Genomic DNA, 27,733 nt, shown 5'->3' with positions numbered 1-27,733 from the left:
TAGCTTGTTCATGGTCAGATCTGGTAAATTGTAGTCAACAGCGTGTATACGCCAGATTTGGGCATCGTGATCTGAATTTTGAGATTTGCACTTTGTTCTAATCTAAGAAAGAACGTATCTGAGATGTTCCTCTTTTTTCTCGAACGAATAATATCGATGGTGAGTTTTAAGGAAGTGAATCGCAGTTTTGTGCTTTCCACCGGGATCCGGTGTATTTAACTATCTTTTATCATCTGTGTGTTAATTTGCCTATATTGTTTAACTTACTATATTGCCTAAAGTTAATTAAACGGTATATACAGTTTCAATCAGCCAATTTGAAGCTTACATCAGGGCTTCCATCAAAAGTCCAGGACTTCCATCAAAAGTCCAGGGCTTTATTGATGGAGCATCACGACCCCAGTGAAATCAATTTAACCAATCGCTGTGTTTGCCAACTACAAAATAGACGTATCGATTCCAGTTCCTACTCCTATTTTAGAGGATCAAGAAAGTGTGTTTTATTAAAATTGCTAGCCCAAGAAATAACCAAGTGCAACAGCCACACTGTCATTGAATTTTCATTAAATAGTTTGGACGTTGAAACTAATATTTGAATAATTCTAACTTGAGAACTTATCTAATTAAAAGTTCAGATTCGTTTATTAACGGAAACTTTACCTACCTACCCACCTACCTACCTACCTGCCAACCGGTAGCCCTCATAAACAACGCTTAAATCATTATCGTTACCTATTTTGCCATATTTCCAGTATACTTTTACGCTCGTCAGCTTACCTCACAGCCAAAGGGCAAGCTACATAAGTCGTCTAAGCGAATCTTACTTCGATGGAGACGAATACGGACGCAGTAACTTTTATAGGGTAATATGAACAAATATAATTGAAACTTGGCCTGTCGCTATTAGCAGACCTCAAAACCATAACGACACCCTTTGCGCTGATAAAAAAATTATTTCAGTTCTTTGTACATTCATGGGTCCTGCTTTTGAAAGCTCATGTTTTAGGTATATACAACGAAAAATCTAAATATATTTCTTTATATACGTAAAATGTGTAGTTATGGCCTTGAAATCCGCTAATTGCAACAGACCAGGTTTCATCTTATTGAAATGCCCCTCTATATTATTTTGGGTGCCAGGCATATGGAAAGTCCCGCAGCCCTCCTTCACTTGCCCACCCAAGGAATAAAACCTGTCTGGAAGAGGATAGATTCGAAAGACTCGAGGAAGGCCATAGTCGAATATGTCTTTCGCTCTCGCTATTGGCCAATGGTTTTCCTGCGACTCCACCAACTAACGACCACTCGATACTCCATTCTTGTGAAACAAATTTTCGGTTAGTGTAGGCTTAGTGCACCGGTAATGTATGAACAATTGAAGACGGCATCAAATAGCCTCAAGTTTCCATTGTCGTATGTGCAGATCTTTCGTACCGTACAGTCTTACCAAGATCTTTGAAAACAAGATAACGCTGTCTGCCAAAGCCACTCTCCATCGACCTCGTTCGTTGATAAGATTTTTCCACTCTGAGTATTCCGGTTTCGCAAAACAGCACGGCCATAAAGTTCCGTTTCTTTTTTTTTGTCAGAATATATGAATATGTACCGTTTTCCGTTTCACCACACATATGAAATTGTCGCTGCAATCAGCATCAATCAAACAGTTCATCAGTCTGCACTTGCACGCGAATCTGAGCTACTAGCACAACTTTCTGGGGTAGCGATGGCGGCAAAGCGGCGACGGTCGCTGGATAAACTTTTCGGTCTAATTCAGCTCGCCTTGACTTGCCCTTTTGCTCATGGCCTATTTTTTCGTATTAGCGTTCCTGGACGTTCTTTCAGCTGTTGTATGCTCAACGTGAGTGGCAGTAGCTATTTGTTTGCAATCTGCGCTTCAGACTACATCAATACTGACTGCAAGGGTTGTCGCAGCAACAACGACAACAAGGCTCGTACTAACAACTCAGATACTAAGATAGACAATGATTATGTTTGTTCTTACCTTGCATTTTGTTAATCGGGTACGCAATAATATATTGGAACCCGTTGAAACGCAGGTCCGGGCATTTAAGCGTCATCGAGTCCGCTCTGAATTAGCCCGGTGCACCTAATATGGCCTAATATTGTAAACCATTTTACAAAGACATCACGACGGCGACAGCACTAAAACCCCATAAATCGGTTTTGGAATCAGTATTCCGCCGCTCGAGTTCGACGGGAGAAAGCTTAGATGTGATATACAAATGTTTATATACGTAAGTTCTCTATAAGAATGTTCTATAGAATAAAATATGCCTGGATTGGCAGAGTTTCTTCATTGACGCTATAGACAAAGTAGGATTTGAACAAATGTGGCTCTGATTTTCACCTAATGCGTAACAGAACGTCAGCACCAGATTGTTGCTCTTTTCAGTATAGCTTGTGTGTAACTGTGGTGCAGTGAACCATAAACTTAAGACGATTGTATTAGGTTAGGATAATTAACAATCATACCAATAACAGAGACTGATTTTATAGATATAAGAGTGATTTTCTGCTTACCGACGGCTAAACTACTAAAGCTTCAGTCGTCAATATATACGTGACACACCCCCTGGAATTCTTGTTGTGTTTCGCAAGTTCGTGGTGTGTATCTTATGTATTCTAGGAAAATGCACTGGGCGAGTTGGGATCATTGTAATTATATGATACCAGTACAACATCGAAATGCTTTAGAAAATAACACTGTGACCGCCTTAAGTTCAATGTGACACACAATCATAATACATTAACTAACTATTGCAGACCTGTTCAAGTCCGTCCCTAGAGGTAATAGGGCAAAACCAGTACAACAAACATTTTTTACGTATAGCGTGCTATTCTATACGACATTACTATTCATAAGATTACGTTATGACAATCTAACTTGTACTTCTATGATGTTCCACTCCATTACAGATGTATATGTTTGTCGTACATTGCTGGCCGGACAAATTTTTTTTGTTTTCTCACGTACCCCGTATGAGAATCGAGAATCACAGTATAGTTGAGCAGGAACGCACTGTGTCACGCGGGAGCGGTTATCTGCCCTTTATATGCTATCACAGTAAGTCCGACGAGCAGTGGTGCGCTGAGGGCTTTCCTATTAAGGACGACTGATGTGATCCTTCCTGAACTGCGTTAGTTAGGTCAATTGTATGCCGCGGTGTGATTTGCAAACATGCCCCCACCTCCGGAGAGATCAAAACGGACTGGTCTGGATTATCTCGAACTAGAGCCACATCATGGGGCAAAAAATGCCTATTATTCCACGATACCTAATCGCTTTCCATGTACACACGGATCTAAAAACGTTTCCAAAAAAAGAAAATCTAACGATCCGATTCTGGCGTGCACGAAAACAGACCGCAAATCCAACTTCGCTTGGGATAAATGCCATCTTGCAGCTTCGATCCATCCGCTCTGAGCTGATAAACTAACGCTATTCATTGCTTGGAGAAAAGGCGGGTATTTCGGAGTCCAGCTCACTACCAACTACCGGAAATCTTAGTTTTATTGTATTCGTATTATACGCGAACAAAAGCGCCTATTTAATGTAATTGATAAAATACCTGTCGTTGGAGGCTGAAGCATTCCAGCATATGTCAACATTGTGTAGCATGCACAGCATAAGGACGGTAGCTCGATGGAACGGGATTTAAGCTAACTGTGTAAGGGAAAGCTGAAATTTTGGCAAAATTTAAGCTAAGCACTCGAAAATTAGTTTTTACATACATCTGTATTGGAAATGTTGATGCGAACCTGTAGTTTCTAGACTTGTGATGGCAAAGAGCGCTCTGTATTATCTTGTCCTCTATTAGCCTTCTAATTAAGCTCAGCTTCACTGTTCTGATGATATTAATATTGATCGAATTCTACAACTGACATTTACTTAAAATTCACCTAAAAGGTAGCTTGCTCTAACCAGTTACACTGGAAAGTAAAGTCAAAGCTCGATATCTTGCGGATCGACTAATACCGCAAGCGAGCTCTGCAAACAGCTTCCGACTCGGGGCCTCGAAATCGATAAATCATGTTGCGAACACAAAAGCCAGTTCTCTCACACAACAACTTACAAACAAAAAAATACAAAACATTATCTACTAAATGTACGCAATATATAGAGGAGGAACTAGAAAAAAAAAAGACGTTACGTGCGATTTTACGATTACGTGACCAGCGCCTCGAACGGGAAACGCAAGATATTTACAGACCTATGTTTTCTTTGATGTTTAATCGGAAAATAGTTTTCCTAGCCAAGTCTGGATGTGCGATCCGACTATTGAGCCTAGTTAGCCTTTGATTATATAATATCAAACTGCCCCGCTTAACACTAATGGATCACAGTTTATTCACAGCGGCAGGGGCTAGTAATATCGATTTATGTAAACAATAGGATAGAAAGAAGATCTCTTTACTTTTGGTTCCGGTCTCGCTGTTAACATTGGCCATGTGCAATAGACTTGCGTAGCCCAGATGGTCGATGTGGAGCCCAGATGGGTTAGCTCCAGTCTCACGACAGGGTTTGATCTGCTGGCAACAAATACATTAAAGGCTGCACAGTGGTCAAATACTGGCTATCGGCGAACAGCATTATGAGCGTCACTGAACAGATTCAGTGTACATTCAATGTAGCGCTTCTGCGAAAAACAATGAACCTATACACTTAGCTAGTAATCTAATGCAATCGGCTATGAATTAGAGAAGGCTACAAGGCCTAACGCTAAGGTTGAACGATATGTGTTACGTACTGCACCAAACACACGCAAATCTCTCTCTAAATTCAAAAGCTTTATTATGCTTTGTTCCTAAAGCTACATCTAGATAAACGTCAACGAATTTTTTTTTGCACATTCTTGATAATTAACCCAATTCCATCTAACTACCATTCTCTACAATCACAGCATCAATTCAGGACCTGAACCATTAACTGGTAATTGTTAAAATATTTTTTCCTTAATTCACAAATAACTTCTTAATAGCAATGATACTGTTCGGCCTAAAGGTAATGGTAGGCCACAACCAGCTTGCTACCGCTTACGAGTGGTAAAGGCTAATGTTACGCCATAATATCTACTATATGTCTCTATTTGAACAAGGAACTACATCGTCAGCGCTTTTTCATTAACATTCCGAATCGAGATTACTTCAATATTACAATGCAAAACAACAATAGAAGGCCTAGAAAAACGTGAGCCTCAGAGTACTTTTAGTGTCTCTTGTTCGACCGATGTCAACTTGTTTACTATCGCATATGTTTACACTGGTACCTATCGAATTTTGAAAATGAATTTCTAAACGCTTTTCACGTCGCCTTCTCTGAAGCGTGCGCTGACAACGAGTGTTTGGGCCCAATGGATTTACAGGAGCCCCCGGTTACTGCCGATGTTGTTTAACCGGTTTGTTAAACTTGCACTTGAATGTTTTCTATTGGCCTGCTTGCTTGTTGCATGACTTTCGCAAGGCTACAGATCCTCAGAGTTACAATGAAGACATAGTATAGTTTGACCTAGATAGCGCTTTCCATTCTTACAAGCAATGGTTCTGCTATTTGAGAAAGCAAATTCTGCCATGGGTTATGCCCTTTGTTAGGTATTGGTCTAGCGGTCCTATATTTCTTAGTCCCATTTAACCTATTTATAATAACAATAATGATAGGTATTTAAGCGCTTTGCAGGACTACTGATATTTGTAGGCATTTCAATTAGACTCCAAGCCCGTTTTAGGAAATATACAAGACCAAGAGAATAGGTCGTTACTATTACAAATGGGCCTGCTGAATGTAAAATGATGTGCTATTTATCCATGTTCATATATTGCGCGATTGCTGATCTTGGCCTGGCAGGCTCGTGTGGGATGCTGCACTTGCCCTCATACTGCTAGAGCGGCCACATACCTTGATGCATTGAGTGCCTGTCTAGCTCCTACAGGAACCTCTTCTCTAGAATTCGGACGAGCCATAGATCAACATGTATGCAAAGGGTTTTTCGATAGACATAATTGAATACGACTGGTTTTGTTTACAAATCACTGAATCGAATGGTGGATCAGGATTTGCAATGTTCATCTGTTGCTCCGGAAGGCTGCAGGTTCAAATCCCTCCGGTGTTTACTTCTTACACTATCAAGGTCTATATGTAGATTTGTATTCTATAAAAAGTTCGATGTTAATAACCTAAGTCTTAAACGACTTTGTAATGAGTAAAGTTCACCCCGTACAGCCGCTTAGAAACAGCAATATTATGCTGCACGTTCAAGCTAAAGGCCGAACACAGGCCCATATGGTCTTTACATGTTCTCATCGCGAGGCTGTTTTTCTATTACAACTCCCTCGTACACGCAGGAAACAGGTACATCATATAGCAACTAGTTTGTATTGCTTGAACTTTAATTGAACTGCAGTGTTAAAATAACATCTTTCGAAAGTTATGAAACACTGTCTGCTTGCATTTCAAGCGTAACCTTTGAATGGCGCAAAGCGTTGCGTATAATCTGTTCACTCCCTGCTGGCATACGCGAACGCGCGTATGCACGCATAGACGTACAATATCTTTCTAGAGTTCTAGCACAGCGAACTACTCTAGAGAAATGAAATAATTTCAGTTTATAGGTACGTACGTATATCTATACGAAAACGTTCCTGTTTTCGATCAGTCAAAACGTCGAAAGCGTTGATCCGCTAGAGACGAGAGAAAGAACTCTACATTAATAAAGATCGAACCATATTGTGGTTGAATGAGATTGATTTAGAGCGATTACGATTTTAGTCGTTTCCTGATTGCACGAACCGTTATCGATAGTAGGCTTTTTGGTGTAGTTATACTTTCAAAAGAGGATCAAGCTTTCTTCTGTCTCTTCTTCTTCCATTAAGTAAAAAAATCGTTCTTAGTTTAATGTACGCACCACGTCACGTCCATTCGACTAATGTCTGACTGAAGGTGAGACAGCAGTAACTTTCTGCTTTACTTAGTCAATTGTCAAGAAACAATTTGCCCCTAAGGCACTAACTCTAGGGCATTAGGGATGTATAATATCGCGTATAATTCCTGCTTTGCGACAATATGGAAGGTTGTTATTCTTCTGGTTGAATTGGAATTGCGTATGGTGAAGACGGTACTTTTACGAAATGGCTATTTCTAGAGTGACCGGTTATAAAAAGCAACTATACCTTCATCGGTTATTTTTTGCATAGATATAAGTCGATTAGAGTTCAGAACGATCTACGTGGCTAAATATTATTCACTGCCGATGCGGGAATAGGTACCATTTGTGCCTGAAAATTTACGTTCTTTAAAAACTCCTATTTGCCCCTAAGGGTAGGTGCCGAAATTCGTTATGGGCAATTGGTTGTTGACGTGATCTAACCTTATTAAAAGAGTTTATCTATTGGCTTCGAATAATACTTTCATAAGGCCGATATGGAAGCTTAGCAGGTTAGAGATAATGTATTTTGATCCTTACCCCTTTACAGAAGTGGATGTAATAGTTTGATGCCATGGCTGACAGCTATCAGCTTTGGCACCTAACTCCAGTTTTGTCTCGGATAAGGCCTTGGATCACATCTATTTTTATGTAGAGATTTTCACCAACGTATAACCTTGCTTCTATGCACATTAGACCTCCCTCTTCATAGATATTTTCTTCAAAAATAAGAATTGTTATCTTATGGAAGATGCACACGCATACAACTACGCATAAATCATTACTTCGGCTTTTGGAATAACTTCCAATAAAATAATGTCTATTTATTGATAAAAAAAATTTCTACAGGGGAAAACGTAAGGGATTTGGCCAGACAGTATACATTCTATCTACGTCGCATTGAGTTCATGCTATCTTTTAGAGTTGCACATATGAGTGTAATTTTTGCCAAACAGAGCTAAGACATTTTTTGTGTTGTTTTTTTTTTATTGATTTACCGTTAAAGCCAGTGCCAAATGCTACGTCTATCCAAATGACTTAAGCTTCGTTCTAAGGTTTCGTTAGAAGTCGACTGACAAAGTTAGCCCATTTCCCATCTTCAGGTCCCGGCCCCGTGGAACACTACGGAAATAAACCTGCTATTGTAGATATAACTGACTGTGTGTTATGTGTAGATAATAATACATTGCTTGAAATATAGCAAATCTAATCGAGAATTGGATTTTACTGTTTAATTCTAGAGCAAAACCAGTGCAATGTGTAGTTTTCTAAAAGTCCCTGCATGGGGCTTTTATCGGTGTCCTTTCCTATTGCTATTATAGCTTTTGCATTAATTTCAGGCAAAAGTACCTTCTGCTCTCATTTTGGTAGATTAGATTGCTTTTTATTTTTTCGAAAGAAAGTTACGGTTAGCGTAAGATCAAAAAATAACGGACAGGCGCAGTTTAGTGACCTTTTTGATGACAACTATATAATAGACCAGAGATTCTCCAATTCAAGAAGACTGAATTGATGATTTGAATTGAAGATTGAAATTCAAGAATTGATATGAAGACATATGCGTATATCTGTAAACGACTAGAATGCATGCGAAAGAACACTTTAGAAATCATTGGTCATTTATAACATTATAATGTCGTTGCTGTAACTTTTGCTAACATTCAAAAATGTCTTAACTTACGTTTCAGATGGAGCTGATAGCGGCTCAAAACAACAGGCAATCACAGAGGCACTCGAACGGCAGGCCTAGACCAGATAAATCTTTGTAAAGAAGAGCAACGGCTTGTGAGACGGAAGATGTGATGTCAAGTTTCACAATGAAGTTAAGCTTTTCAGGAGAAGGCCCGATGTCACAGACGAAAAGCCTGGACAGGAATAGTGCAGGATAGATAAACGCGATCTTTTTCTATCATTTTGTGTTTCCATCCTTTCACACGAAAGTGGCTAAATTGGGTCGACTACAATGGATCTATACTGTAGGTGACTGACATTCGTAAATAAATAATTAATAACAAGACTCACCTACTACTCAGGAATAAAAGTTACAATAAAGTTAATTGTCCTGGGTATTTTCTTGTAGCTTCCAGTGGAAAGATCGATTACTTTTTCCCCTTCTTAGAAATGACACAAGAAGGTGTCGCTTCTAAACTGAAGCAACCCTTTATCAGATGCAAAGGAAATAAATCTATGTTTAATTGTGAACGTTTACGATAACGAGACTATGGGATTATACAATAAAATTTCTAAATAGGTGATAAAATGTATGTTTGTATCGAGTACAGTTATTTTCGATGTGGACAACATTTTTTGAAGTAATCTGTTTGCCACAGATAAATAAAGTGGGATCCCAATTAGATAATTGCATATGAATAAAGCACGCCTATTTTTTTTGGAATCAAGTAGTATTAGATCCGATTCAGTCCTTAATTGATTTCAATTTAATGCCCATATGGTTCGGAAAGGACATCTATTAAACCCTTATTACATCGTATGGTATAATTTACTTTGCAGGTCGAAATTTTCTCTCGTGGCAATGCCCTTATTATTTGTTTATTGATTGCTATTAGCGGTTTATTGTCGAAGTGTTGACAGTTTCGAGAACTGAGGTTTCTCTTCCAATTTGCCCCTTTAGAAGGGTTGAATTTCTTGCAGCTGGATTACACAGAGAATTGTTCAGCTCTCCATAGCTCGTGTTCTCGTCGCATGATTGAGTCTAATTAAGTTATGTATAATAAATAGCAGAATTCTCGGCAAACTTAGCGGTAACTGGTAAATTGTTTACGAACATTCTACTCGTTTCGAGATGTTTCTTTAGATCATCACTGAGACGAGGAAATAGCTTATCTTAAAATAGTACGCTTCTTGGTGCCACCTAGTACATATCAATAATCTAAAACGAACAACTTACAGAACAAAATTGTCCTACCAGAAAAAAAAAATACTTAAAAGACTTAGTTATGCGATGCCCTACATCGCAAGGCCTGTGATAACTATAGATACAGCTGTAACATTTAACGAAATGCTATTTTCGTGTCACGTCACCTTCATACGAGGGCTTCCTGCCATTACCAGTCGAACGCTGCCAATGCTACGGAGTATCAATATCAGTTATAAACTGTGTTACGGAACGACTCCTCAAGTAGAGACGTTTTGCACGATTCCTATTCCTCACTGAAAGCTTTTTTGCCGATATTTTTCTCGTCGAGTACACCCCTGATGTGCATGCTCGCACCAAATCATTCAATAAGGTAACCTTTTAAACTGGGATGTATTAGTTAAAGGATGAGTCGTAGCTAAACACCAAAGTACAGAATTTCTGTGGATCGACATGGAGCCGTCAGATAATACAAATAACTAGTCTTATTAGAAAAAAAAATAAGATCAAACGAATGGCAATTCAGAGGGAGCACGATACGAGCCGTAATAAATTGGCCTTGCCCTTTGAAAGAAGAAAAAATTGAAAATTCTTTGCAAAATGAACACCTGTCGATTCTGTTTTAACAAGCGGAAATCGTTCACTTTCACACCAGAAGGAGTGTTTCGACTGCCAATTTTACCCCGTGTATAATACTATAATCTATATATTATAGTAATGTAAAATGGGAGCTGAAGTCCTACCTAGCGAAAGCGGGAGATCGCCGTTGAACTGACGGCAAAGTATGTTATTGCCCTTTGTAACCTTTCGTTCTTAGAATAGAAGGACAAAATGAATCTTTTAATCAAATATTTACGTATTTACTGGTAGATGACAGTATGCACTTTGGACAATTATTTGCAGTAAATAAAAATCGTTGTTACGTATAATTTTCTCTCGAAAATATATCAGTACGCCTTATCACCGGAAGCACTCTGTCGCTGTTATGTTATAAATGAGACCTAGGGAACAAAATGTAGCTGAAATCAAGTCAAGTGACCAAGTTCTGAGGAACGAAGAGCGAGCGAGTTTTGAGGTACACATCTTATTTGGTCGGACGATTTATAAGTTGAAGACCTCACTGTAATACACTTGTTTTTCAATATATAAATCGTAGCGAATTATTAATCTGCATACTCATATCATATCTGCATACGTTGCTGTTTTTTTAGAACCTTTTTGTATCTTCTTAGGACGTTTTTCCGTAAAGCTACTTTGTAAAGCAAATGTGAACTTTCAAACTGTCAAGTGTCTTTTTCTCCTATAGGCACATATATATAAGGTTTTTTTTTAATTATTTTTGACAGGCTACCAACACACGTAAATAAATATTTACTGCATTATATTATTGACTAAAATACGAGGAATTTGATGATTTGTTACTTGCTATGGGGAAATGAATGGAGGCGGGGGCTCGACAGAGTCGGGGGCTTACAATATGATAATAAAGAAGATGGAAAATGATTAAATGCAAAGTAAACTGTTCTATGAAACATAAAAGTTATCACACTTTTTTGGTGGCGAATTTACCCTGCACCTATTATATGGAAGGCCTTCCATATAGTAGGTGCAAGGTAAATTTCTTTCAGCAGAAAAATAATTAGAATAATGAAGCCATAAATCGTTGGTATATAAAGCTAGTTTTGTAATTATAATGTACTAATCAGCTAGTACTAACACGTTACAAGTAAGACCCATAAATTTACTCTCTCGTTAAAATACTCGTTAATGCTGCGCTTTGTGTCCTATTGTTGGATGTATCGCTCAGTTGTTAAGTAAGGGAAAGGCCAAAATACGATCCCCTTAGCTCACTATATTTATAACTATATATGATTGATCAACTTCGCAGGTTAAATTATTTTTACCAAGGGATCTAACACAGGGTATCGACCTGGGCACAGGACTTTTCTATAATCCAAACATAACGAAAATTTAAGGAAACGCGATGCCAGGAATGATTTAGTTTTAACGAACCGTTATATGTATCCTCAATTGCCAAAGGCTTCTTAGCTCTGGCTGAGTGTTTCATTTGAACCAAATTAAAATGGCAGGCAATGTATGCATGAAATACATGCCTGTTACTTTGCAATATATAGTCCGAAATCACTAAGCATTTATTATTGCTTCATCCGAACATCCTTCCGAAACAAGCCCTCTGTATAAATTAATAACTGAGGTTAGTTACAATTGTAACGTAAAAGACGTGCCTGCACATACCTATAAATGAAATTGCCTCGTGCGTGACAAGGCTGCCTTGTATTAGATGCATAATATACTTCCAGAAGGACTTCGGGCTGGTAGAAAATTGCATTGTGAAGGCTGCCATTCTGTTCAAAAATCTTTTACTTCATTAGTTGAACGCAGAAGGGTTTTTGGCATTACTACTATTGTCGTTGCCGGCATAAATTTTCGGGTAATTATTTCCCGGTGCGAAATCTCCTCAAGAGACAATTCTCGCACGTACACGTCGCTACCTCTCAATAGGTTCTGACGCGTTGGAAGTTAGGTTCCGAAGAACGCACTTTTAGCTATGTGTAGCCTACACTTGGATGGGCTGGGCTTCATCCGAGTCGAATGAACTTGATCGGCGTTTGTTTTACGGCTTTAGAGCATGTTAAAAAGAGAAAAGTCCATTCTAAAACGGTTAGACGCTACGAACACGCCTATATTGCTCCAGGTAATCCGAAAGAGCATGGACTAACAGAATGCTATAGAAATGACCCAAAATACTTAGTAATCCTTCAGTCAGATTCAACAGTTCTTTTTAGAGTCATCACGTAGCGGATCATTGAATACACCCAAAAACCAGTTGAAAGAGAATTTTGGCTAAACAGCGCCTACCTCCAAATAATAGTGCTGGGTCATTTTTTCTGCCTAATACAACGACGTCGTTGAGGATGAAAATGTTTGCCTCAGATCTTTTCCATTTTCGAGCTTGATTTTCGGAGCTCAAAACAAAAGTTATCGTGTCTATATTGCAGACAAACAAATGCGTCAAAAAACTGAGAATAACAAAAGTAAAATACATCCTTCAACAGAAAAGTGTACCAAAGGCTAACCTGGACTATACGTAGAATCGAAAAGCCTTTTAAATTATTTTCACAGCTTTCGATTAAGAGAAGGGCTACTTGTCCCAACAAATAATTTTTCCTTTAAGCTTAATTCGACCTGTGCTCGTTGCCAAGTGATTTAGTAGCATTGCCCATATGTGACTATGGCTATGCTCACCTCTTTCTTCTTAAGGATTGCTCTTAGGCAAATCGCTTAAATAAAAACATTTGAAGTAATCGACGGCACTACCAAACTAAGAAGTAAGCACATTTATTTGTTTAATTAAAAGCAACTTTTGTCCTAGCGGACTGTGGCTCTTTCCTAGTTGTCTGCTGCAGAGGGCTCCCGATATTTCATGTTTTACGTACGACTTCGTCCCCAACTATTTTCCCAAATGGCTGGCTCCCATCATAAAACGAAGCGTGCCTATTCTCGGATTCAAATAGCTTGAAATCCGAATAATCCATAGAAATAATACCTATTGCTATCGCTGTTGGTGGTGGTGCTATCGCTGGCGACAAGGAGTGCAAAGTTATTTACTGCCTTTTTGACTTAGTTCGCCAATTTGCACAATAATTTGACAGCCATCTACTACGGGAAGCACTCCCGTAGTAGATGGCTGTCGGTACTGTGATTCTAACTGCTGATCTAGCAGTTCATTAAACTTTTATAATCGTTACATAGGACAATGCAAAACGAAAGGAGAACGTTGTCTTCCTTACTACGATATTTTGCCGTTACCTCTTTCCCGACAGAGCCGTTACCTACGAGGTACATCTTGTTGTTTGCCAGCGCTAACAAGATTACATGATAACGGTTCCTCTTTTTAATGATGACGCTCCTAGCCTATAGGTAAACAGACGTTGACGCAGAGCCGCCTTTGCAATAGTCAGAAATTACTTAAATATGTTGGTTCTTCTAAGATGCTGTAAAGCGCAACGCCCATCTATGGGCTGAAGGTACACTCTTCGCACAGCTGTGAAGCGATCAATAGCAGCAGCAGCAGCGCGTTTTCTATATATAACCATATTATGTACATCTCATGTATGATTATAAGATACCTTTAAACGTCACGCGTAATCCTGCCTAATTTATTTGAATCTGACGCTAACGCAGCGAAACAATGGGGTACGGTGTAATGGGGCGGGGCGAAATTCGCTGACTGCCACCACCCTGTCAAAGGTAAGGCTGCAACACAATCTGCCCCACTATTCCACAGAAAAATCTGTCGTATTGTAAGTCGAATTATAGTCACGTTACAATGTAACGACAGCCGTTTCAATATTAATAATGTACAGTTAATGATAAAGTGTATTTTGTACCCATTGGTTTGATTAAGGTGTACCTGCATGACTAAACAGGTAGGGATTTACTAGCTTTAGTCCTAGAAGATGGGCAGTCGGATAAGAGTATTCCCACGTAGAATTTCGAGTTAAAGGCCCCACCGGAAACCAAAGTCAGGGTACCCGCCGCGATATGATGTCGTAGCACTAACTGTGTGCTGTCAGATTTCCATTTACTTAATCTAAGCGTCATATTCAACGACATTACCCTAAACACCCGATTATACTTCGTAGTCTAACTATTGTAGCTTTTACATAGTACTTTTTAAAAAATACAATGACACAATTTCTCCGGTTGCGCAGAGACAGGCCATCAATCTAGTACAGCTAGTGTACACAGCTCTACCTAAATACATTGACTAGGACCTCAGCGGTATCGTCGTACATGTGATTCGGGCACGCATTTTCATTTGTGCCAGATATTTTATATTCATAGTCGAAAGCCCGGGACTATTGTATCATCTAAAATTTTTAGTCTCGAAAGGCTTTCAGCCTTTTGCGCGGTAAATTTAGGTCAACCTTTGCGGTAGTTAGGGGAAAGTATTGTGTGGCAGCAGGTTGAATTTAAAAGACCCGACCCAGCCGGAACGTCTCCTGCTATAAAGAAATGTCTAGATCAAATATTCATAGCTCGAACGGTATACACACTGAAACGCCACGACATGCGCGTGTGATGGAGCATGTTTCACCTTGTTTTTCAAATTGTTCCCAACTGGAACTCTTCTCCATTCGTAATATCTACGTGTACCAGATCAGACACAAGGGGCAAAAAAAATTGCTTTGTTGTTCATGTCATAAAATAAGCTACAAACGCTAAATACGGTTTGTCTCGGCTTGGTAGAAAAATCTGCGACTAAATACACTCGAGTCATAATCGTGTGACTATTAGTAAAACGTTGGGTAGCTTGACTGATCAACTTGTACCGGGTGTATAATGAGTTTCAGTAAAGAATGCATAGATCAGTTAAATAGGTGCTATGCCAGGGAAGCCCGAAAGTTCAGCTGTTACTTGCGGTTTTCAATGCATTTTCTCCGTGACTTTAGTAAATCTAGACCATTTTGTCTTGACCCCATAGTTAGCGTTCTTACCGTACTAACATCTTTTATTTACCACTAAGAAAAAAACCTTTATATGATTCGAATTCAGCAACGCTGGGTATGAACAATCAGAATCATGAAACAGCCAACGTTCGAGAACAGTATTTCAGTACCAATAAATTATTCTCAACCTAAATGCCCTTTGTCGTTCGATCTGACGTCAGAAACGTTAACAAATGTTTATAGACTGTTCTAACACGACCCAAACGAAGAGGACATTTGGAGCCATATTATGTCCAGTACCACAGCTTACTGTGATATTTCAAGTGTGGGATGTATTTGCAGTTTTCTACACGATATGGCCCCAAGAAATATACCACTAAAACGACTAAAAAGACCAGCCAGATTTATGTACAGGGTGCATATTCGCTTCCGGAGACGCCAGTCAGTCTTTTCCCTTCCAGGTGCCTATTTCCACCCCGTTATAGAGCGTACGTAACATCACTTTAGCGAAGCTTTACCCCCATTCTAGGCAACGCGAGGCTTAGTCACGATATAGAAGCAATGTTACAGTTGATAAACCGCAGGCCCTCTATGGATTACACACAAAACGATCACGATTTTCGTGCAGCATAAAAACAAACAAAACAGTTCATCAGTGACTAGATATTGTAAAGTAGGCTTTCTATGCTTTATAATAAACTGGCTGTATACATTCGTTGTATTTTTACAGTTGCTATGTCTTTCCAACAAAGCTCGTTTCGGTTACTATGGTAATCGGCGATGTATACGCTTACAACCGGGAGATTCTGATAAAAAAAAAAACATCCACAGAAATACTCGGATGCGGCAAACGCATTGTGTTTGGTCATTGTACCATACTATCGTTGCATACAAATCACTGTGAAGCTTAGAATAGAAATGGTTTCAAGGGTGTATCTGAAGCTCCACATTCGCACATAGAGCTCAGTTGACCATCCGTTTAAAGAAAAAACTTTATGGGCGCCAAAAAATTTATCATTATATAAGTACGTGCAATTAAAATGTCTAGACAGAGTAGAACAAAGTAGGGCCGTATGGGCCAAAATGCCCTTAGCACTTATCGTTGAAAAAGAACTGTTAAAGAAAAGGAAAAAGAAAAAAATTTGCCAATTAAACCAAAGAAAAGAATTAAACCAATGTATTCGTCAAAGGGTCCTCTGCCAAATTAGCATCGCTTTAATTCATCTAATCTCGAAAAAGATATCAACTGAAAATACGTAAATTTACTGTATATGGCTCAAACAGCACCGCAACGTATGGTCGCATAAATCATTTTCTTTATTCACACTAATCGGATAGTGGGTGTAGGTACGATTATATGGACCGTTAATGATTCCGAAACTGAAAAAATCAGTCAGTTAGCAAAACTGAAGAGAAACACTTCTCGGCTAAGTTAGACAGATCAAAAATTGTGACCCATTTGCCATACATCTACATGAAGTTTTGGCCGTACATTATACAACCGAGTTCTGAATGCGCCAAGTAAAAACGTACTGACGAAGTACATTTTGCAGGACGTACCGTAACAATATGCGCGCTTCAAAGCCAATGTGACCGGACGGAAGCCCACATAACAATCGTGGTGATGCATGATGAGGGTATAAATGACTTTCGATGGTCCGTCCGGATCTGCAATCATGATTATCTGCAATACCATGCATATGTTGTTGGTAATCTTATGTCACTCACGTCATCAAAATGTGCGACATGACGACAACACCAACAAAATCTAGGATAAGTTGTATTTGGAGCCTGTCTAATTTTTTCTTTCTATTTTTTTATACTTAAAGTTGACGGCATCCGCTTTTATATATGCTTGAAATACTGTGGCGCATAGAGCTTCATCTCAACGCGAATATGTGATCTAACTGAATTTATGAACTTGTTCTTATGAAACATGACTGCCTGTGTAGTTTGCCTTTGAAAATATGGCCCTGCGATAGGGGACACTAGAGAGAAAAAAACGAACGGGACGTTTTAACATCGCCTAGCAAAAATTCGACCAAATCACTAAGAACTATTTGGCTGTCCTATATAGCCCCTGCTTCTAAAATACAATGAATGGATTAGCTGCATTAACTTTTCGCCCCGTGAACATTTAAAAATTTGAAAAATTTAGTGGCATAAGGATTCGACGTTAAAGTGTTTTGCAAGAAAAAATAGGACAGCCCCTTCCCATACACCACCTTTCACTATATATCTGATATATTTTCCTCGAAAAACTTCGTAATGCACCAAGTTATCAGTTAATCAGTAATGCACTAAGTTGTCACACTCTTAGATGATACAAGAGGACTTAGTGTTTAAAGGACGGCAAAAAACCTGGATAAGTTTTCGTTACAGCTTGTTTCAACATGTTAGATGTGCCTATTTTCATTGGTTTTGTACCGGGTCGAAATCGTAATTGTCGTTGGTTTTAGCTTTGGGCCTTTGTGTTTCGGGAGAATATTGAATTATATGCAAACAATCTGTATTTCGTTTGCACTCCGTACACAACATAGTTGTAAATGCTTCCATTTCTTATTTCACGACGACATATCGAACGTTTTTCTACACGCTCAAAGATTTTCACGCCTGCCACAACAAGCTCCATCAAATCGCCTGTTGTTTTCTCCCGTAGCCTTATACCATTCAAGATTCGTTCCTTCCGAGGAGAATGTAAGGTTTAAGATAATCTGCTTTACAACTGTTACGTTCACATGCAAATCTTCGATAGTTTGTTTATAATGATTTTTTTTCCAGAACAGATTCATTCATTACCCCTTCGTTTGATTTGCTTCATACAAAGACCCTTCGAAAAGGACTGAAATTACCTTCTAACCTATATACCTCTCTCTGTAGTAAGATAATATAATTTAAGGTAGCGGGAAAGTTATATTTGTATACGATGTTACCATTTCAAAAAGAGGAAAGGAAAGTAATAGCTTTACCGGCGGGTGGCAGCACTTTTCCCTATTTTCGTCTTCCTCAGTCCACAAACAAGCACAGAGAATTGCCGCAGATGGCTTCATTCCCTGACAATTCGCCCATGGACTTAAGCATAAGAGTATAATATTACGATGTTTCGTTTGTTCTAACGTTATGCAGTCTCGGCCTCTGCTCGCGCAATTACGACAAATTGTGAGCACTAAGATCAGTTCCGCGCAATCGAATCCTATTTATCGACCTTTGGTACTGGTAGTAATCAAAAAATGAATAAATAACAAACTTTCGAATAAATGAAAGTCAAAAATACAGGTTAACAACACAATATTTCAATATCAGGGAGAACGTATCGAACCATTTAGAATACTTCGTGTAGTATGGATCACACAAATCTTGTTATCTTATACAACTAATTTGGGAGATTTGCCAGATGTTCTAAAGATGGCACCAGGGTATAACGAGCAGCATGATATTTGCTCTGCATCAGGGCTGTCTACGTACATGGCCAGTCTCGTGAAAACCTGATTTCCTAGAGAGTCCAAGATGGAACTTAGACACGCCGAAGCTAATGACGACATGTCTTTAAAGCCGGTTCGTCACACTCCATTCGTGTTTCCTCGTCACATCCGAAGCAAAAAAAATGCCTAATAATCTCTGAAAATTTTAGCTCCTACATCCTAAGGTTCGTTTCGAAGACCTGCGTTGACGAAAACTCAAAACGACGGCGTAGATTCTCAAACAGCAGTGGCAGCTTAGCTAGCGAATACGCAAAGCGATTCCAAATCACTATATGGTGTCCAATACACTTAAAAGGAGAGAGTCTTCAACACGGTCTAATGTTGTTGGAAATTATCCACTGCGAGAACTTTTTAAATAACGCAGTCTTTTATGAGCTTAGCGACAGCTAGTTGCGTTTTGACGAAAGAGTAGGCAGCCGGGACTCTGCCTCGCTACGAGGTTGAAATAGTAGTCAAGTGATAAGACGTCGGGGAGATGAAAAAGGCAAAATGATGGAAAAATAGAATAGGAGGCTGATCTTTGGCCGGTGTCACTATTATTAAAAGCCTAGTAGAAGAATCAGCTATGGGGACGCAGTCGACAGAAAGATGCTCTAACAGACACTGCGCAGAAACCGAGTTTCGTGGATCGAGGTCCCTTGTTTTCGACAACAATGGTTTCTTTGACACATAGCCGAGGCGATAAAATTGAAAGTAATCTGATTGTTCTTAAAATGATTTAAATTTTAGTGCTTCTAATGTGTTCCAATTGATTCACCAGAAAACATTTGGTTTTCTATTGGGCTTCGCTATGTACTCGTTAAGCGTCTGACAATTTTTGAATAGAGTCAATTCAGACTTCGGTAGCTTAGAGTACTACAAACGACCCAGCGTCACCATAGCTTTGCCATAGCTACGTGAATTCTCTGAATGTCGAACGTTTGTTCCTGGATTTATCCTGCTCACGTATATAATACAGTAACAACAGTGACAGAAACAAACATTGTTTTTCGTATTAAGCAACCTTCAGTAACAGTATTTCGTAAACTATGTATACCCGGAGTCTATACACATCCATATCACAGCACAACGCAGCCGTTGAATAAACCGTTATAAATATTGAAGCCGTTCAATAAACCTGAACAGCACTTGCAGCAACTGTAAATAATAGTGTTTAAGTTCGTCGTATAGCAATAAGCGAAAGCCGCTTGAATTGTAACTACCGTCGTAAAAATATCTGAATTGAAGCACCACACCCTTCAGCAGGTTTTAGAAGAAGACTACGGTCCAACATCGGCCTGTAATGATTTTTCTCGCCTTCACCGTCGCCAACTGCCAAGACATTGCTATGGGCATTCCAGTAATTTGCCGCAGAGGCAAATGTGTCGTATAGGTCTCTCATTTCACTCGACTACTTGAACTTCGTTGAAATAAAAGCCTTCTTTTCAACGCCTAAGCGCCGACTACCATCAGCTCCCGCCTGATGCTAGACCCCACCGATGCAAGCTTGTAGGCAATAAGTACTGTGGAACCGTTTTCGACCCTAACACAAACAATTTACGAGACGCGCTCACTTCTCTTGATCTTTCGCGACTCTCACCATGTGTAATTGACCTGAATGTTTCTCGCCAGTAAAACATCAAGGCCAAACGGAAACGACGTCCGTCCTGCAAGGGACTCAAAATACTCGCACGGCTTCCTGCAAAAAGAACGCTCTAAATAACACCTAATTGTGCAAGGACTTCTTATATGGGATCAAAGCATACAAGAACTGATCAATATTCGGTATAGTTAATTTTTACTTTTTTTTTTTTTTTTTTTTTCTGATGACGCAATGAAGGAAAATTTATGAAAAAGTGAAATCAGAAATTTGCTACATTTGTTCCTTGCATAAGATCACTTTAGTTGACATGAAGTTATGTTTAAGCGTCCAGTGGCGTTTAACGGATCGGTTGATTAATCAGGTTCCCTCTACATCGATGTCGACAAGCCGCTTTTCATTTGGTATTTATTTGCTGGAAAAAGTTCAGTCGCTGCTCGCAACGGCAAAGCAAGGCACAAAGGAATGCGCTCTTTCATTATTATTGGGCCTTCTTCAATGACACGTCTTTTATGTCCTTGGATCTATTGTCTGCCTGCTGATAAATCGAGTGTTGTTGACCTTTTACTTGTATAGGTACTTTTAATAGGTTCGGTTCTTGTCGAAAACGCATCACGGATTGCAAATCTTAACAAATCAGATAAACACCCACATTCCACTCTCCATCCCGATGTCTGCTAGGTCACGAGAGTACAAACCGAGTACAGTTTAATCGAATATTTGGCCTGAATAAAAAAGGTTGTTATAGACAAAAACATCTAAACTCACTTTTATTCATACATACTAGCAGTCTGAAATAGAATTAAAAAAAAAGTCGCTTGTAATAGATTACATTGAAAACTGATTTAAGCAAACATCTCACAAAATTAAGGTTTTTCTTGTTTTGCTGACATACATGTATGCACATATACATATATATATATATATATATTCCTGTGTAGAAACTGTTGATAAAAAATACGATACGCTGCTCGATAAATCAGGAAAATAAGTAATGTGAGTACTCGCAATTTTTTTAAAAGCCTAATCGTTTTCAGGAAAAAAAACATCATATTCTACTTTATGAAACAAAAAACGAGAACAAACTTTTTTCGAATTTATTAGGTGGAGCTTGAACAACGGAAAAATTATGGTACTTAAACGTCTCACAAATTGAAATAACTGTCCGAAATGACAGTATTCATTGATGTTTGAGAGAGTCCGTGAAAAAGTTATGGAAAAACTTGCTGAATAATTTTCAGCATAAAACCAGTTTTTTCAGACTTGTTACTCTCACGGTACCCCCTGTCCTAATCTATAAAGTTTGTGTTAGGAGAAGAAGCTCGGCCGAAAATGTGAATTTGAGTGCCTAGATGAGGATCGCGGGTGATCGCGCGACAAAATGATACCGAAGGTACGACAGTACCTGCAAAAACCTTGATTCGCGAGCGCAGGAGACAAATACAAGAAACAATTTCAATTGTGAGCTATACGAGCGTTTTCCTCCAGAGAAAGCCTTGTTGCCTGTAGGAGAGACGGGAGGAAAGATCTGTGTGTGCTAACCGAGAGCTACTATATGAATTAGGGGTCAAATTCAAATTGAGTGTGTTACTGATTGATATCCGAAGAACCGCGAAATCGGTTACTTTCACTAACTTTATGCCAGCGGCAAGAATTAGTTCCAACGTCAGGTTGGCTGGAGTACCCGTCATTAGAGGCCAAAGAAGCCTACCATTCGCTTCCGGAGATACACCCACCGAAAAGGAGTGCCGAACACTGTCGCTGTTCTGAGAGAAGGCATAATGTGCCGTGTCCGCAGGTCAAAGCAAAACAAACTAGTCTGGCAGGCTCTAGCTGTGCTGGCACTGTAAAACTCGAAAATCCATCGTCCGATTTGTATGCTCGCACTTGAAAATACAGCTCCCAATGCATTAATATGGACGTATTGACTAGTCAGTTTTCGGCCGGTGGCAATAACATGGGTGTGATGGAAAAGATGGGTAGTCAATGGGTTCATCCTCAGCGACACAGTACACTGAACTCGTTTGAGAGGATCACATTTAGCCCTGCCAGAATTGGTCAAAGCCTTGGTGTTTCCAACCTACCATTGGAGTCACCTGGGCGTTAACAAAACCGTACGCAAACTAACGGTTACAGAGGTATATGAACTAGGGTAGGTCGGCAGCTGCGAAATGTGCTGATTTACAAGAAGAAACCATTAAAGGTCAACAATCTTGCATCTCGCCGTTCGAGACAGGTGTGAATCTAGCCAAGCGAGCAGTGTGCATAACCACGGTCGCAACGAATACTGCCGCTACAAAGGTCGAGCTTTGGAACGACGAGAGATCTGTGTGGACTTGTATACCGGACTTGTGCTGCAAGATGCCCCCAGTGACGTCAGATGCCGAAAGCTGTGTGACCCGTCGTCAGTCGTTTCGAATTAACGGAAATTTCTATAAACGTGAGGAGACCTACAGGATACTAAAAGAAACCAAGCCGCCGAATAAGAATGACTCACTTGCAAGAGGTCAAATATATAATAAACATACACGTAAATACACGTCTATCTATATAAGCGAAGAACAAACGGCTGTAAAGTGCTTGTTTCTACTAGCTCAGCTTTGTTGGCTGGTATGTATATATATATATGTACAATGTTCCAAGGAACACATACAGATCGAAACTATAAAAAATATACTGTTCCTTTATTTAACCATAAATCTTGGGGTATACTTGAAATAGTAATATTAGAGATATACGAACCGTTAGAACACTTATTCGTTTAAGGCTGTCTTAATATCATTAGTAAAACCATTATTATCACTTCGGATAGAAGTGCTGCGGGGTAAGTACCTCTGAAAAATTTAAATGCGCATTGGATGGCAGGCACCGCGTCTTGTGAGTGGCAGCGGCATGCTTGTCACCAAGATTACAAGTTACCCATATTGTGCCTTACCACAATTTGAATCAAATTTCACCATGTCCTGCATGCTTCGAACACTGCCGCGACCGAATAATGCTTCTGCTTTCTGCCGGCGCATTATATATTGTTCTTTATATTTTTTTTATTGTACCATAATGTCACTATCTCTCACAATAAGGCACAAAGACGTTTTCTGAAACTAATTTATAGCTAAGATTCATACAACAATTTTCAGGCCCTCTGTTTAGCGCCGCCTCAAGGACCTGTCAGAATAGGGAGCAATCAATTTCAAAGCAGGAGAAAGAGTTATATTTACATTGCCGCCTTTTTTATTATTTGGATTTTCACTAGAGAAAGAAAACTTACGTGCGTCTAGATTTAGGCCTACGCCACTTTTGTGTCTCTTCGGCAGCAGGCAGACATGCCGCAGAAGACCCCACAAGAGCCGGACCCGGCCTCCATCGTCGAAAACCAAATGAAAGGGTCAGATCTACTTATACCTGCTGATTAAAAAATGCACAATTTATCCCTCACTGTTAAATGAAAAATGTGTCTCACATGGTTTTTACAGCCAAACAGAGCGCACTTAAAACGTGCTTTAAGGCAATGCGGCTCAGAACGATCTATTAGCATTTCTATTCGCTGTCGTCATTTTCTGCGATAACACAATAATTCTAATATCATCTGCGTATATTTTCTTATGCAAAAAGGCTCCTTCGAGGGCTAGGAAGCGTAGTCTTATTATATATATATATTATTATAGTAGGCGTCCGCTTCGACAGCCACGTAGAGTATATGCACACGGTACAAGTTTCCTCGTCCATATGCGCAGAAAACATCTGCGGATACGGCAACACAGCGCGTAGATGAACAAACCGAATGGGCTAAACTTATAGGATAAGCAGTCTTCATATCATGCACCTGCGTCGAAGTCTCGTGCTGCCGTGTAGAGATTGGCTGCACCCTTCATGGGGCTTGTTCTTGCCCGCATGTCCCACTGCCTGCAATAGCGAAAGGCTACTGGACCATGACGCTGTTGCAGGGTCGTGAACAAGAGACTGTGTAGAGAACCTTCTTAATGGCCTGACCTCAAATAGCTTCGGCCGTTTGCTTTGAATCGGAAACTTCGCTGATAACCTCGACGGAGTCTCGTATGGCAGAGCGAAATAAATGATTGTCTGCATGTAGTAAAGCGAAGGAGTTGCCTACTAAACCCATGACGTAATTAATTTGATACTATAGTTCATTCATCACTATGGTGTCATTCAAAAGAAACTTGGTTCATGTTTGTTACTAGCTACACAGTTTTATATAGTTTCATTGGACACTCAAAATCCACAAAAATATAGGTATATGTAAAAACACCCAGAATATGCACTTGATTATATCTAGTCGTGCATGCACCGAAGGAAAAATATATACAGATTTGTACCGAAAACGGCAAGCTATCGTTTGGATAAGCATAAGCAAGTATAAAAATATATCTACACCTTCATAAAGCCGCTTTTACACACTGCCATTTGACTACAGTAAGTACATGTAGCGTGTTTTGTCGTGTGCCAAAATCGTGCATCAAAAAAGGTTCTCGCTAAATCGAATTTTCGAAAAATTCTATCGATATGGTTTCACTCACTTAACAATAACGCCTAGACCGTTATTTCCACTTGTTCTACACATAAATCAACGAAAGCCGAACATGACAAAAACCTGAAAACCTTTAAATGGAAAATTTCATAGTTCCTATTAGGCCCCTTAGCAGAGTCTAAATCTAAAAATAAGAGCGATATCTCCTATAAGTTAATGACGCATCTGTAGTCTATTCGAATTAGGTCCGACAAATTCGGATAGACCGACTGTACGATGTTGCACTGATCTGACACATGCTTATTAAATTTATTAGAACATTTCGAATAGAAATTGGTTACGGGTCATAAGTTGCTTACTTAAGAAACAACCTATTCCGCGACAGAGTCGATCGCAGTTAAATGCCCCTAGATAAAGGTTTTGACGCCGGTAAACAACGAAAAAATAACATTCGACGAACATTCGAGGTTAAACTGTGGTTACGTTTTACAAAATCCGCCATTAGTCTCCTTCGTGTCATTTGCCGTCCTCTCTTAGCTATAAAGAAATTTGCGTTCAATAGGATTCAGGCCTCGGCTTTCCGCAACAGCAGCCTACCCATTTTTTAGTTTCTGAAAGAATCTTTTCTTTTGATTCACAAGCACATCGGGCCTTAAACCTTACTCTAATCACGTGTTGTAAAACAACAACTTTGTCTATTTTAACAAGCATCGATTTAGTTGTTGTATTACCGTGTGATATATGATTTCTATCGTATTCAACAGACATGCATTGCTCGCTATCGAACTTTCTACAAAACAACAAACATTTCTCTTGATATCGATAGGCACTTACTCCTCATATACATAAGAGCTGCGACATTGCATCCGCACCGCTACGTTGTCCTACTGATATCCTAAATCTGTATGCAATGCATCTCTTTATGTTTCGAATATTACGCGCGATACCATCTCTATCTAGTGTTTTTTTAACGGCTAGTTTGCAGCACGAAACAAAATGTGTTTCTTTTCGGTTGCGAACCTAGACTGCGGAACCGCTAAGATCGAACGTAGTCTTTCTGATTAACATGCAGCCTTCATTCCTTTAAACAAACCGTAGGTATTGTCTTGGCGAGGTCAAATATATTGCTCCTTGACGGAAAAAGCTAACCGTTATGTAAGACATTAACGGCACAATTATCCGTTTGCTTGCGGACAGGTCCGAAGATCGTTTATCCACTGGCTTGAACTCAGCAAGCCTTCGGGAGTGTTTCAAATAAGCGTGGCGATGGAACCCCAACTTTAGCCAGACGTGTTGGCTGTCGTGGAAAAATGTTCCATAACTGCAATTATTGAAAGAATATAAAAATAGAGTGTTGCACGGGTACGTGAAGCATGATTTGGTACTTCTGAAGATTTTGTTTGATTAACTTTTTAGAAAGGATTAGAGGATCGAAAATGAAAAACATATGAAAACAAACGCTACGTACGATTCTGTTGCTAGTATATACGCGGACATTAGTGACCAGATCTGCTCAATATTTGTTACTGGCACACACTAATACAGGCAAATAAGAAAAAAAGAAACAGGTCTAGAATGATAATGAATAAAGGTCATCGCGCTAAACTGTAAAGCAATTAGAGACAAGAGATTCGGTTTGAGAATCATTGAAATACCCGTGTCCGGGAGCGGTTAGTTGGTCCCCAGGTTATCATGCCTAAATAACATATCTGCTTGTTATCTTCTCGAGTACTCTGCAAGGTAATCAGAGCTAAATTTTTTACATATTGAATAGATGTAATTAGAACGCATCGACTTCAGATTGACGGGATTAAATCACGTTCCCTGACAAATCGCCATTAGTAGCGGTCGTCCCCATTTTTCCAAAGTATTAGCATTCATTCCGCGAAGCGTACTTATTAAGATGCTGCATAAGCTGCAAGTATAGCCGACTCCTACGGAAATAAAGCAGTGGCGGTATTTAAAAGGCGACGCTACTGCCGGCTATCCTAGTGGTGTTATCTTATAGGTAACAAGGCGCTTAATGATTTTTTTCCTGCACTTTAAAAATGAGAACGAGTCATTTCATCACTAATCTTATTTAAGACCTTATAACGTCGCATACACCTTTACTAACTTGACAATTTTCATTATAATCCAACCAATATAGTCCGCAAGGGCAGTTACCTCCTTTATCTAACACATCACTATTAGAATAAATTAGGTATTGAAATATACATAGCTTCATTTTCTATACATGACCGTATTTTTACAACTAGCTTCACGTTGAGCGGACACCGTGCTACAGATGAACTGGTTATTGTAGGTACAATCAGCCTTAACATACGAAGTAGCAATAGTAGAATATTTTAGGGTTTCTATTTTGTTTTTTGTTTAACGTCCGTTGCTGCTGCGCCTGCTCAAGAATATCGGTATTCCTGCAACTTAAGTAAAACATCAAAAATCACTTTGATCACTTTAGACAAAGTTACAGTGGTTATTCAAGTTTAGTCAAATCCTGAGTGTAGCCACAGCAGAGGGGTATTGACATAAACCGGATCAATATACCTCCACTGGCTCAACGGCCTGGAGTGGCTAGACGGGCCACTGATACGCTTAAACACGTTTAGTCACGTATGAATGGGCTTGTTCTACGTGCATAGTAAAGCAACTCACAGGCCTGGCATGTCTATGGCGGTCGTTCGCTTCACCCCACTCTATGCGAGCCTACAACTGGAGCCGTGGCCTTTATCTCTTCAACAGTACGCCCACAATGCCTCTAATGTTTCTCTCTGCAAGAGAAAACAGCCATATTAGGTAAACTTTTATAGAATATTTGTACACACAATGCATGACACATTCCAGTCCGTTGTCATAACCAATTGACCAACCTGTTGACTCGGTTCTGACGAAATATGTT

General features: G+C 39.5%; 1 long non-coding RNA gene across 4 annotated transcripts in view; it reads right to left on the bottom strand.

Moving 5' to 3' along the window:
• LOC111265360 (uncharacterized) overlaps positions 1 to 19,154 on the bottom strand; it is a 49,568-nt gene extending 30,414 nt beyond the window's left edge. For all 4 annotated transcript variants that reach the window (XR_002683427.2, XR_015313034.1, XR_015313035.1 and 1 more), the window contains exons 1-2: positions 18,753 to 19,154; positions 16,848 to 16,971 (exon numbers count right to left, since the gene is read on the bottom strand). This is a non-coding gene — a long non-coding RNA (uncharacterized LOC111265360). The remainder of the gene's footprint in view (positions 1 to 16,847; positions 16,972 to 18,752) is intronic.
• Positions 19,155 to 27,733: the final 8,579 nt, after the last annotated feature.

Source organism: Varroa jacobsoni, unplaced genomic scaffold (genome assembly GCF_002532875.2).
Source record: "Varroa jacobsoni isolate VJ856 unplaced genomic scaffold, vjacob_1.0 scaffold_963, whole genome shotgun sequence".
Taxonomy (NCBI): Eukaryota; Metazoa; Arthropoda; class Arachnida; order Mesostigmata; family Varroidae; genus Varroa; species Varroa jacobsoni.
Note: the sequence above shows the minus strand (reverse complement) of the source record. Positions and strands in the feature narration are given on the sequence as shown.